This window comes from Artibeus jamaicensis, unplaced genomic scaffold, assembly GCF_021234435.1.
Source record: "Artibeus jamaicensis isolate MK-2021 breed Jamaican fruit bat unplaced genomic scaffold, CSHL_Jam_final contig_648, whole genome shotgun sequence".
Lineage (NCBI taxonomy): Eukaryota > Metazoa > Chordata > Mammalia > Chiroptera > Phyllostomidae > Artibeus > Artibeus jamaicensis.
Genome location: NW_026521912.1, coordinates 839313 through 849763, shown reverse-complemented (window position 1 = coordinate 849763; position 10451 = coordinate 839313). Strand labels below are relative to the sequence as shown.

The 10451-nt window shown below is 46.9% G+C and overlaps 1 protein-coding gene across 3 annotated transcripts in view; it reads left to right on the top strand.

Annotated features, from left to right (window-relative positions):
* Nucleotides 1-482: 482 nt before the first annotated feature.
* Nucleotides 483-10451, top strand: part of ELAVL1 (ELAV like RNA binding protein 1) — a 47341-nt gene continuing 37372 nt past the window's right edge. For 2 of the 3 annotated variants that reach the window (XM_037158914.2, XM_037158911.2), the window contains exon 1: nucleotides 483-665. The gene's annotated coding sequence lies outside the window, so the exon portion shown is untranslated. Of the gene's footprint in view, nucleotides 666-7893; nucleotides 7970-10451 lie in introns of all 3 variants that reach the window. The other variant, XM_053670900.1, reaches the window with a different exon arrangement.

Here is a 10451-nt window from a genome sequence, read left to right as displayed (position 1 = left end):
GAATGCTGACCACGTCCCATAATCTGCCTCCTCACCACATCGGATAAAGATACTGAGGCCGCACGAGGTGACGTCAGCCCCTGTCAAACTCCCAGTAGTGAAGAAAAGTTGGGGCTGGGATTCGAACCTGAGTTCTGATCCCATGGTCGAGGCCCGCTGACGGTTCCTACCTTGCGTGGCGGTGACGGCGGCAGCAGGACAGGTTTGGACGGGCACATAGCATGCGCTCGACAACGTGCGTGGCTCTTACATCACCGAGTTCAGTCGGCCTCCAAGAGCCGGACCCATCATGGACCCCTCCACGGCCATCGCTAGCCACTCGGATGTCGCCGGCCTTGGAGCCTTCCCTAGGCAGCGCCGAGCGGAAGTCCCGCCTCCACCGCGCGCCCCAAGTCGCCGCGACAGCTACATCGGCCAATGAGAAGCGCACCTTGGCAAATGCTGGCCAATGGGTGCACGCGCCTGGGTGGGCGTGTCCGGGCCGGGGGCCGGAGCGGGTCCTGCGCGCCGAGGAGGAGCTGCCGCCGCCGCCGCCACCGCCGCCTCCGTCGCCGTAGCTGCCGCCGCCGCCACCACTGCTACCGAGGCCGAGCGGAGCCGTTAGCACTGCGCCGCCGCCGCTCGCCCGCCTCGGAGCAGCCCTGGGCCCACCCGTCCGCGTCCAGGTGAGGCGTAGGCCTTCGGTGGTGCCGGACTGGGTAGGCCGCGGGCAGGCCAGAGCTCGCCTGCCCGGGCCGCGGGCGTCCGCGGGCCTGCAACGTCTGAGGCCCAGGCCGCGCCTGGCCTGGAGGGGACGCGCTCGGCCGGGGTGGGAGGACGGGAGCTGGCTGGTGAGGGCGCCGGCGACAGGCCCTCGGCCGGATTCCTCAGCCGCCGCGAGGGGCGGGCGAGGGGGGACACGGCGTGGGCACGCGCCTGCCGGCCGAGCTCCACGATCCGAGCCTGTGTAGTCCTTGGGAGCCGAGAATCCGGAGTCAGGAGTTTGAAGCCAGAGACGAGATAATGGGGTGCGCTCCTTAAGCGCAGAGGTCACGGCCCAGGGCCTCAGTCCGCTGGAAATCCTGCAGATTCTTTTGTGGTCGTTGTCAGAGGACCGCGGCTGATTTGAGGTCCTTTGAGAAGTGTGCAAACCCTTCAGTACGTATGGAGTCCTAGAAAAATATGTAATTTTTGAACTCCATCACTAACAAAGCAGTTTTGGGGGCGGGGGATATTTGGATTTATAAAGTGTGTGTGTGTGTGTGTGTGTGTGTGTGTGTGTGTGTGTGTGTGTGTTGAAAAGACAAACTGCAGGCAGTTGAACAATGGAGGATGGATACTCTTCCTTCCCTTTCTGGAGTTCTCTGCTGCTAGACTCATTAAAAAGTGCAGGGTTTAAAACCTACTGGGTGCCCAGCACGTGGGGGAGAACTTTGTGCGGCTGCTAGAGGCATAGAGTGCCCTTACCCAAAGTGGCTGTGTGGAATCCAGATGGCCAGTGCTCCAGAAGTGGGAAGATGTAGAGAATGATTACTCTGGAGAAGAGATTCTCACCTTGGCACTGCTGACATTTTGGGTCTGATCATTCTTGGTTTCAGCTGCCCTGGGCATTGTCAAATGTTGAATAGCATTCCTGACCTCTACCCACTAGATGCCAGCACTGCCCCTGCCTCCCCCATTCCTTGTGAAGATCAGAAAAGTCTTCACATTGCCAAAAGTCTTTCTTTCTCTCTCACAGACACACATACTCACTCACATGTGAGAATGACCACTGGACTAAATAATTTTCCACTAAAGGTTCCTCCACCCCCATTCCTGACACCTTAAGATCTAAGGATCCCAAGACCTTCAGCAAACTCATCTGTGGGGGCCTTAGTTTTCTTATCTATAAAGTAGGATTGACAAGAACATTGCCGTGAAGATTTAAGGGTGTGGGAAGCCCCTAGCATTGTGCATTGCCCGTGAGTGACAGGCACTGAATAAATGATATTATAAAGCATTGGCAGATTTTAGTGAGGATTTATTTTATGCTTGACACTTCACAGACATCTGTCTCCAGCCCTTGAGGGAGGTGCTATTACTGTTTGTTTTAGGGACAAAAAAAAAAAAGCCTGAGGCATGGATGGATGGATCATTTGATATAACCAGTGACACACTGTAAAGTGGCCAAGGTAGGATTTGAACTCAGGTCCTCTGGCTCAGAGTTCTTATTACTCTTAATCACAGAGTTTTACTGCTCTTAGAATCACAAGGGCTCAGGGGATCCACACAGGAATTCCATTCAGTTGTCATTGAGCATCTCTGTGTACAGAGACCTGTGGTGGGATCTGTTATAAAACTCTGCAACTTCAGGATTCACAAAGAGGCCGAAATACATGAACATCTCAAAATGTGGACATAAATAATGTTTATGTGGAAACACTGGTTTTGAGGGGACAGAATTTCAGTTTGGATGTGTCGAATCTGAAGTCATAGGAGAGCAAGAGGAGAATAATGAAAATAGCATCTTTCTGATGCTTGCTCAGTTGCTTCTCTCACTTCCTACTTCCCATTTTTATTCTTTTTCCACGATTCTAGCAAGAGTTGTCATAAACACAAATCTGACTATGTGTGTCACTTCTGATTAAAAGTCTTTGGGCAGCAAAAACAACTTAATTTTAAAAATCTCTTCAGGCTTAAAAACTAAAGTCTGGGCTAGATCTTGCACATTCTTTTTTTACCCCCATTGCCTTTTAGAGATAGAGGAAGAGAGAGAGAAACATCGATGCAGGTGAGAAGCATCAGTTGGTTGCCTCTTGTACTTGCCCAGATCAGGGATTGTACACACCCAGACCAGGGACCCAGCCTGCAACCTTTCTCTTATAGGATGATGCTCCAACCAACCTCACTGGCTGGGGCCTTGCACATTCTAACCCTTCCTTTTTGATTTCACCTGTACAAACTCTAGTCCTCTCTCTGCCTGTTACCCCCACTGCCTGGATTGCTATTCTCCATCTGGAGATCTCTCCCTCTCGCTCTGTGGCCCAGACCAGAGCTCATTCACCATTTGAAGCCTCTGACTGAACACCAGAATAAACTATTCCTCTTGGCGACCTACCCATCCATTCAATTTATAGAATCAAATCGAATGCTGAAGAGGTGAGATAAGTGCAGTTGCTCTCCTCACCTCTAGGTGGCAGTGGTGAAACAGCCAGGCTGACTTGAGGCTTTGGATCAGGGAAAGAGGGAACCAGCCTGGGAAGGGAATTCTGTCTTGCTTCCCTCCTTTAAGCAACTCTCCCTGTTTCACTGCTGTGCCCTAGGTCCTGAGTGAGGCTCTGGGTAAGCAGCAGTGATTATATCATCTGTGTAAATCATTTTGACCCACTCTGGTGAGTGCATTGATGGTTGTAGGTGGCTGATGTGAAAGCACTGAAAATCAGAGCACTAACAAATCACAGAGTGTTCCTTGAAGGAGGTGAGCATGTATGCTGGGAGAAGTTAATACAGGTAAAGACCATGGGGAGGGTCTTTGCAGAATGCAAGAACAGCACTGGCAAAGATACAGAGGTGAAAACGTTTAGATTTGTTCGTGGAACAACATGTGGTCTGGTAGTTCAGGGGCAAGAAAGATGAAGTGAGTAGTTGCTAAAGAACTCATGCAGCTGGTGTGCAGAGGGTGCAGGTGTTGTCCGATAGTCCACACCAGAGTGGCTATTACGTAGATTTAGCCCACCAAATGAAGTGGTCAGATCTGTACACAGGAGGAAGAGTTGGAGGAGGGTAATGATGAAGGTTAGCAAACCAGTTAGGAGGTGATTCCTTTAGATAAGAAAAGTCAGGAATATGACCCTGGGTTATAGTGAAAGAAAACAAAGGGGGGAATGGGTTTGAGATGCAGTTAGGAGCTAAAAGACACAGGACTCAGTGGGTATTTAGATGTGGGACATGAGCAAGAGATGAATGATTCTGGGTCTCTGCCTACATGGCTGGTAGGTGAACATTGATTGGTCACTAGGGAAAACAGACATTGAGAGAAGGAGCAGTTTAGAATGTGGGTATAAACTGGAAAGTGCATCACTCAAGTAGAGTGCGTGTGTGTAGGTATACAGACAGTGAGTGGGAAGGTGGCAGAAAGCAGCGTCCATGTCCCTACATGTTGGGGGGGGGGACTCATGATCATCGTCCATCCCCACTCAACCTAGAGTCTCCAGGTGCATAGGCTGAGTTAATGATTGCACTTTTAGAGTCTGAAAATGAGAAACGTAAACTACTTGTCCATTGTCACAGGGAATAGGGCAAAGTGGAAGAAATTGCCTCCTGAAGTCATGTACAACCTGAGCTGGGGAGAAAAGACACAGGTGTGTGAGATCCAGCAACACAGGGTTGAAGCTGTAGCTCATGACAGCACTGAGAGAATGTGGAAAGATGGTTGTTCATTGCTTGATTTTGATGACAGCACTGGTGTCCAGACTAATCATTGTGATCAGAGAAGTGTTGGCAGGAGTTTCCAGGTGCAGCAAGTGGCCTGAGTGAATAAGAGAGGAGGGCATAAGGAGGACCAGAAGCCTGAGTAGACCAGTTTGGGCAGGCCAAGGGCCATAAGGTGGACTTGGAGATAAATCTAGAAAAACATGCTGGAGTCTAGTGATAGAGGGGTTCTAGGCACAATCAAGAGGTGATCTTGGAAGATTGCTTTTTTAGGGAAGACACAAGGGTAGATAGACTGGTCAAGAGGCTTTTGCAGTACTGAGGTGGTCTGGTAAATGGCCTGAACTTGAGGATCAGGATGGGGGACTTCTTCTTTATCTTCTGTGTCCAGTGCCTTGCTCTGTGTCTGGCATGTGGTTGGCACTCCCATCTGTGCTGGGTGAAGAAAGGCTTAGAAGAGAGCTCGGAAGTGAGGTCTCTCTGTCAGAGACAGAAATGTCTCTGACACATCTAGCTGCCTGTCAGAGACATTTATGCCAGAGGAAAGGGTCACAGGAAAGAGAACAGTCAGAACAACCCAATGGCAGAACTGATGTCACCATGAACAGAAACAGGGAGACAGAGGAAGAGGAATGATTTGGAGGGAAAAGACCAAGTTGGGTTTGGAGATGCTGAGTTTGCTTAGTTACGGGGATGGAGACAAGTGGCTTAGAGGATGTGTGCGTGCCACCAAATGAAATAATTCAGGGGAGGAGGAGGTTTGAAGAGGGGTCAAGGACCAGAAGAGAGGAAATGAGGGTGCTTGCAGCTGCAGACAGGGAGGTAGGTCAGGGACACACACATTCACCTTGATTTTGTTACTAAATTAGGAGGGGACAGAACTTCAGCAACTTCTGAAGCAATATCTGGTGAACAGATTAAGAGGCCAGCTGATTTGTCTGAGGTTATGTGTGTGACCCTGCAGGGAACTCTGAATAAGATCTTTCGCTCTCACAGGATGCTGTGTTGGTGAGCCCTGGCTGGTGGAACCACTCTGGCTTCCCAGGAACCCAGGCCCATTAGAAGTGGCATCAAAGGTTGGGTTGTTTCCAGGGTCCCAAAGGAAAAGGGTTGAAGTATTCCTTTGTGGACCGGGAGGCGGGTGGTGAAGTAGGTACTTACCCAGAACTGATGGGTGCTGCAAAGTAGGTAGTAACATCTTTGTTTTGTAGGTAAGGAAACAGCTCTGGGAAAGGAAGTGATGGGTCCACAATAGTGCAGCTAATTAGTATTATGGTTAGTATCAGAGTTCAGATCTGCCAGGCTTCAAAGCCTGTGGGATTTTCCTGCTTTGCCATGTTGCTTTGTAGTTCTGTTTAAGAGCCCTGGAGTGGGCTTGACTGGCCAAAAAGAAGCTAGAACTCTTAGCAGGGCTGTGGAGCCGACCAGATCTCTTTGGGCCATGAAGCACTTTGGGCCAGAAGGTAACTGGAGATAAATCTAGAAAATCATGTCAGGCTGGTGATAAAGGGTTTCTAGGCACAATCAAGAGGTGATCTTAGCCCTGACTGGTGTGGCTTAGTAGTTTAGTGCTGGCTTGAGAATCAAGGGGTCGTGAGTTTGATTCCCAGTCTAGGGCACATGCCTGGGTTGAAAGCCAGGTCTCCAGTGGGGGCGCACAAGAGGCAACCACACATTGATGTTTCCCTCCTTCTGTTTCTCCCTCCCTTCCCCTCTCTAAAAAATAAAATTAATAAAATCTTAAAAAGGAGAGATGATCTTAGAAGATTGCTTTTCTTGGGAAGAGACAAGGATGGAAGGACTCATCAAGAGGCTTTTGCAGTACTGAAGTGGCCTGGTAATGGTCTGAACTTGAGGGTTGGAGCTGCACTTGACTGTTTCTGTCCCAGGTATCTCACTTTGGCAGATGTGGAATTGCTGTGACTTAGCTGGAGCCACCCCATGCAGATGGCCTTTCTTTCCATGGGCTATGGGAAGGGGTGAGTAGGAAAGCATGTACTGTGTCCACTTGAGCCCTCATCTCATAGCAGTTATATTGGGTTGGTTGATATATTCAGTCTTTTTTCTGGCACCAGAGTATTTCCTGAGGGACCTTGCATTCCTAAGACTTTTACCCTGAAGAACTCAGATTTTTACATCTGGAATACTTGAGCCCAGGCCCCCCAACATACATGTGAAGTGTCAGGATTGAGCCTGAAGATACATTTTATTGTTCTAGTTTTGTTCTTGCTCAAGTAATTTAAAAAGTCTACTCTGTGACTATAAAATGAGACAGATTCTAAGGGATATGCAGTGGAAACCAGTGTTGCTGTTTGATGTATGTACCAACTATGTATAGTTTTATGTCATTTCTATACACATCTCCCTTATATATGCAGTAGGTGCACTGTACTACTGATGTGAATAACATTACCAATGTCCCATAACCAGGATTGTTTAAAATAGTGCTGTGGGGCTGAAAACCCTCAGGTCATCCAAACAGGACTTCTCCATGATGCCTCCATTTACTGGAATCTCTTTTAAATCAGCAGGAGTCATTTTGATGCACTCAAAATTTCCCTTTTTGCTCCTGCAATTAACTAATTCTGTGGGATGGGGTGGTACTTATTGGTGATCCTTAAAAAAGATACTGAGTTTATTAATAAATTGTCAGGACAATTTTCAGTTGCCCTTCTTTAACTTAAAAGAATGCACCAAATACATGATTCTTTTTTTTTTTAAGATTTCATTTATTTATTTTTAGAGAGAAGGGAGGGAGGGAGAAAGAGAAACAACTAGCTGCCTCTTGCACACCACCAACTAGGGACCTGACCCACAACCCAGGCATGTGCCCTCACCAGGAATTGAACCAGTGACCTTTGGGTTTGTAGGCTGATGCTCAATCCACCGAGCCACACCAGCCAGCGTGACACATGAGTCTTGAATGAGTTTGAGACCCAGTGTCTGTCCTTGCTCTGCTACTGCGTATGTCTGCATGATGCACCTATAGTTTGTTAGGTATCCTGGGTTTGCTTGGCAATCTTTAGGTGACAGTGATGTAGCCCTGGCCCTCAAGGCTCTCACCATTGACATGGGAGAAAAATGCAGTCAGAGTTATTCATGAAGGGATAAAGGTTTACACCAATTGTGTGTGGGCACTGAGAACAAGAGCAACCTTTTGCCCTGGTGGCCTTTTTAAAGATAAATGAGATGATGGAGAGGCAGGTGATCCTGCAAAGGGAGCACCTGTAACAGAGGTATGGGGGCATGAAGGTGTGTGGCATGCTGGAGGAGCTAGTGAGGGGCATCAGGACTGGAGCAGCAGGCCAGCCTCTAGCTGATGATGGGCCTTGTGTTTCATCCTTGCTGTGTAGTGACAGCTTGAGGCCTGGTCCTGCCACTTATTAACAGTGTGATGCCTGAACACAAATTAAAGCAATGGAACCTCTGAGCGTCAGTAGGTGGTGACACCATAGAGGGGAAGAACTGGCTTGAAGGGACTGAACGTGTTGACTTGTCCTCCAGAATCTCCAGGACCATCTTCATGGAGAGACACATTGAGTAAGAAGAGACAGGGCCAGTGGAGCTGAGACAGCCAGAGGTAACCACAACTTAGAAGAGAAGACATTGATTATCAGGTAGAAATGAAGGCCCCGTAGTGGTTGGAGATTGTGGGGACAGTAGCTGGTTTGGAACAGGCCAGAGGAAGGGATACAGAGAATAGGATGCAATGGCCACAAAGTGCCAAGAAACTCTGCTCTGCTGGTGTTGGTTTCTCCCTTGTTACCAGCTGACTAAGAACTGGGCCTGAGGGGGTGGGGCACTGCTCAGCCCCGACCAGGCATCAGGAGGAGCCAGCATTCTGGGCAGCAGGGCTGCAAAGCAGAAGATAAACTTTGTAAACCTTTGAAAATTTATTTTTTTAAAGATTTTATTTATTTATCTTTAGAGGGGAAGGGGAGAAGGAGAGAGGGAGAGAAATATCAATGTATGGTTGCCTTTTGTGTATCCCCTGCTGGGAACTGGCCTGCAGGGAACCAGCCTGCAACCCAGGCATGTGCCCTGACTGGGAATCGAACCGCAGTCGTGTGGTTCGCAGGCCTGCGCTCAATCCCCTGAGCTACACCAGCCAGGGCTGAAAATTTATTTTTTAATTCACTCTCTTTGGTGTAGAGTTCTTTTAGTTTTGACAAAAGCAGAGTCAAGTGACTACCACCATGATCAAGATCTTGGAAAGTTTCATCACCCAAGAAACAAAAATACAATTGACCCTTGAACAGTGACAGGGTCAGAGGTTCCAAGCACTCGCATGGTCAAATCTCCTGTAACTAAAGCAGGTCCTTCACATACGTGGATTCCCAGCCATGGATCGAAAAGACTTCCATATTTTGCCATATACAATGTGCACTTTTTTGCCCAAATTTTTTTAGGGGAAATTGGGATGTGCATTATGTTTTTAATTCTTTTATTTAGGCTTATGTATTAATAATGTGACTCTAGCCCTGGCTGGTGTGGCTCAGTGGTTGAGTGCCAGCCTGTGAATCGAAGGGTTACCAGTTCGATTCCCAGTCTAACGGCATATGGCTGGGTTGCAGCTGGGTCCCCAGTGGTGGGTGTGCAAGGGGCAACCACACATGGATGTTTCTCTCCTTCTCTTTTTTCCTCCCTTCCCCTCATTTATTTTTTAAATAAATTTTATTTAAAGAATAAATAGTCTTTTAAAAAATAAATAAAATTATAACTCTAGAAAGCAATAGAGACATCCATATGCAAAATAATACTCTAGAATATGATCATTGGTTTTGTTTAACTTTTTAAATCATATTAAAAAATTAAACCAAAAAAATTTTTTTCTGAAAGTTTGGGCCAAAACATGGGTGCATATGATACATGGCAAAATATATTTCCTCGGTGCTCCCCTGCTTCCTGCCCCTGGCAGCCACTGTTCTGGCCGTCTGGTTTTGCCTTTTCCAGAATAGAATCATGCAGGGTCTAGTTTTTTTCACTCAGCAAAATGTTTTCGAGATGCATACAAGTTGCGTGAATCAGTAATACCTTCTTGTTGCTGAGTAGTAGGCCATTGTATGGTGTGCTATAGTTTATCCACTAAGCTTGAAGGACATTTGGGTTCCAGCTTTGGGTGATTGTGGATAAGGCTGCTGTATACATTTGTGTATAGGTTTTTATATGAACTTGGCTTTCATTTCTCTTTTATGGAGACTAGGAATAGGGTTGGCTCATATGTTAAGTGTACATTTAACTATAAGAAACTGCCAGTCTGCTTTCCAGAGTGACTAACATTTTTACCTTTCCACTGGCAATGTATGAGCTAGTTTCTCCACATCCTCACCAGAACTTGAAACTGTCTGTTTGTTGTTGGTTTGCTTGCTTATGTGTGTGCGTGTTTTATTATAGTTGACATACAAAATTATATTAATTTCAGATGTGGCTTGCTTTGTTTTGTTGTAGCCTTTATAAATGGCTAGTGGTATCTTGTTTCTCATTCGAGATGGAGAGTGGTCTCACCTATCTCAATGTTTTGTTTTTTTAATATTTATTTATTTATGTATTTTTACAGAGAGGGGAAGGGAAGGAGAAAGAGTGGGAGAGAAACATTAATGTGTGGTCGCCTCTCATACGTCCCCCACTGGGGGCCTGGCCTGCAACCCAGGCATGTGCCCTGACCGGGAATTGAACCAGCGACCTCTTACTCCACAGGCCCGTGCTCAATCCACTGAGCTACAACAGCCAGGGCTCAATGTGGTTTTGATTTGCATTTCCCTAATAAGCAGTAATGTTGAGCATTTTTTCATGTATTTATTTACCACCCATTTATCTTCTTTGTTGCAGCATTTGTTCACATCTTTTGCCATTTTAAAAATTGGGCTGTTTTCTTATTAAGTTGAGAGAGAATTTTTTTCAATTATGTTCTGGATTCAAGTACTTTTGCAGAGAGGTGATTTGCAAATATTTTCTTCCAGCCTATGGATTGTAATTTTCCTAGCAGTGTCATTTTACAGAGCAAAAAATTTTAATTTTGATCATATTCAGTTTATCAGTTTCTTTTAAATTGATTGAGTTTT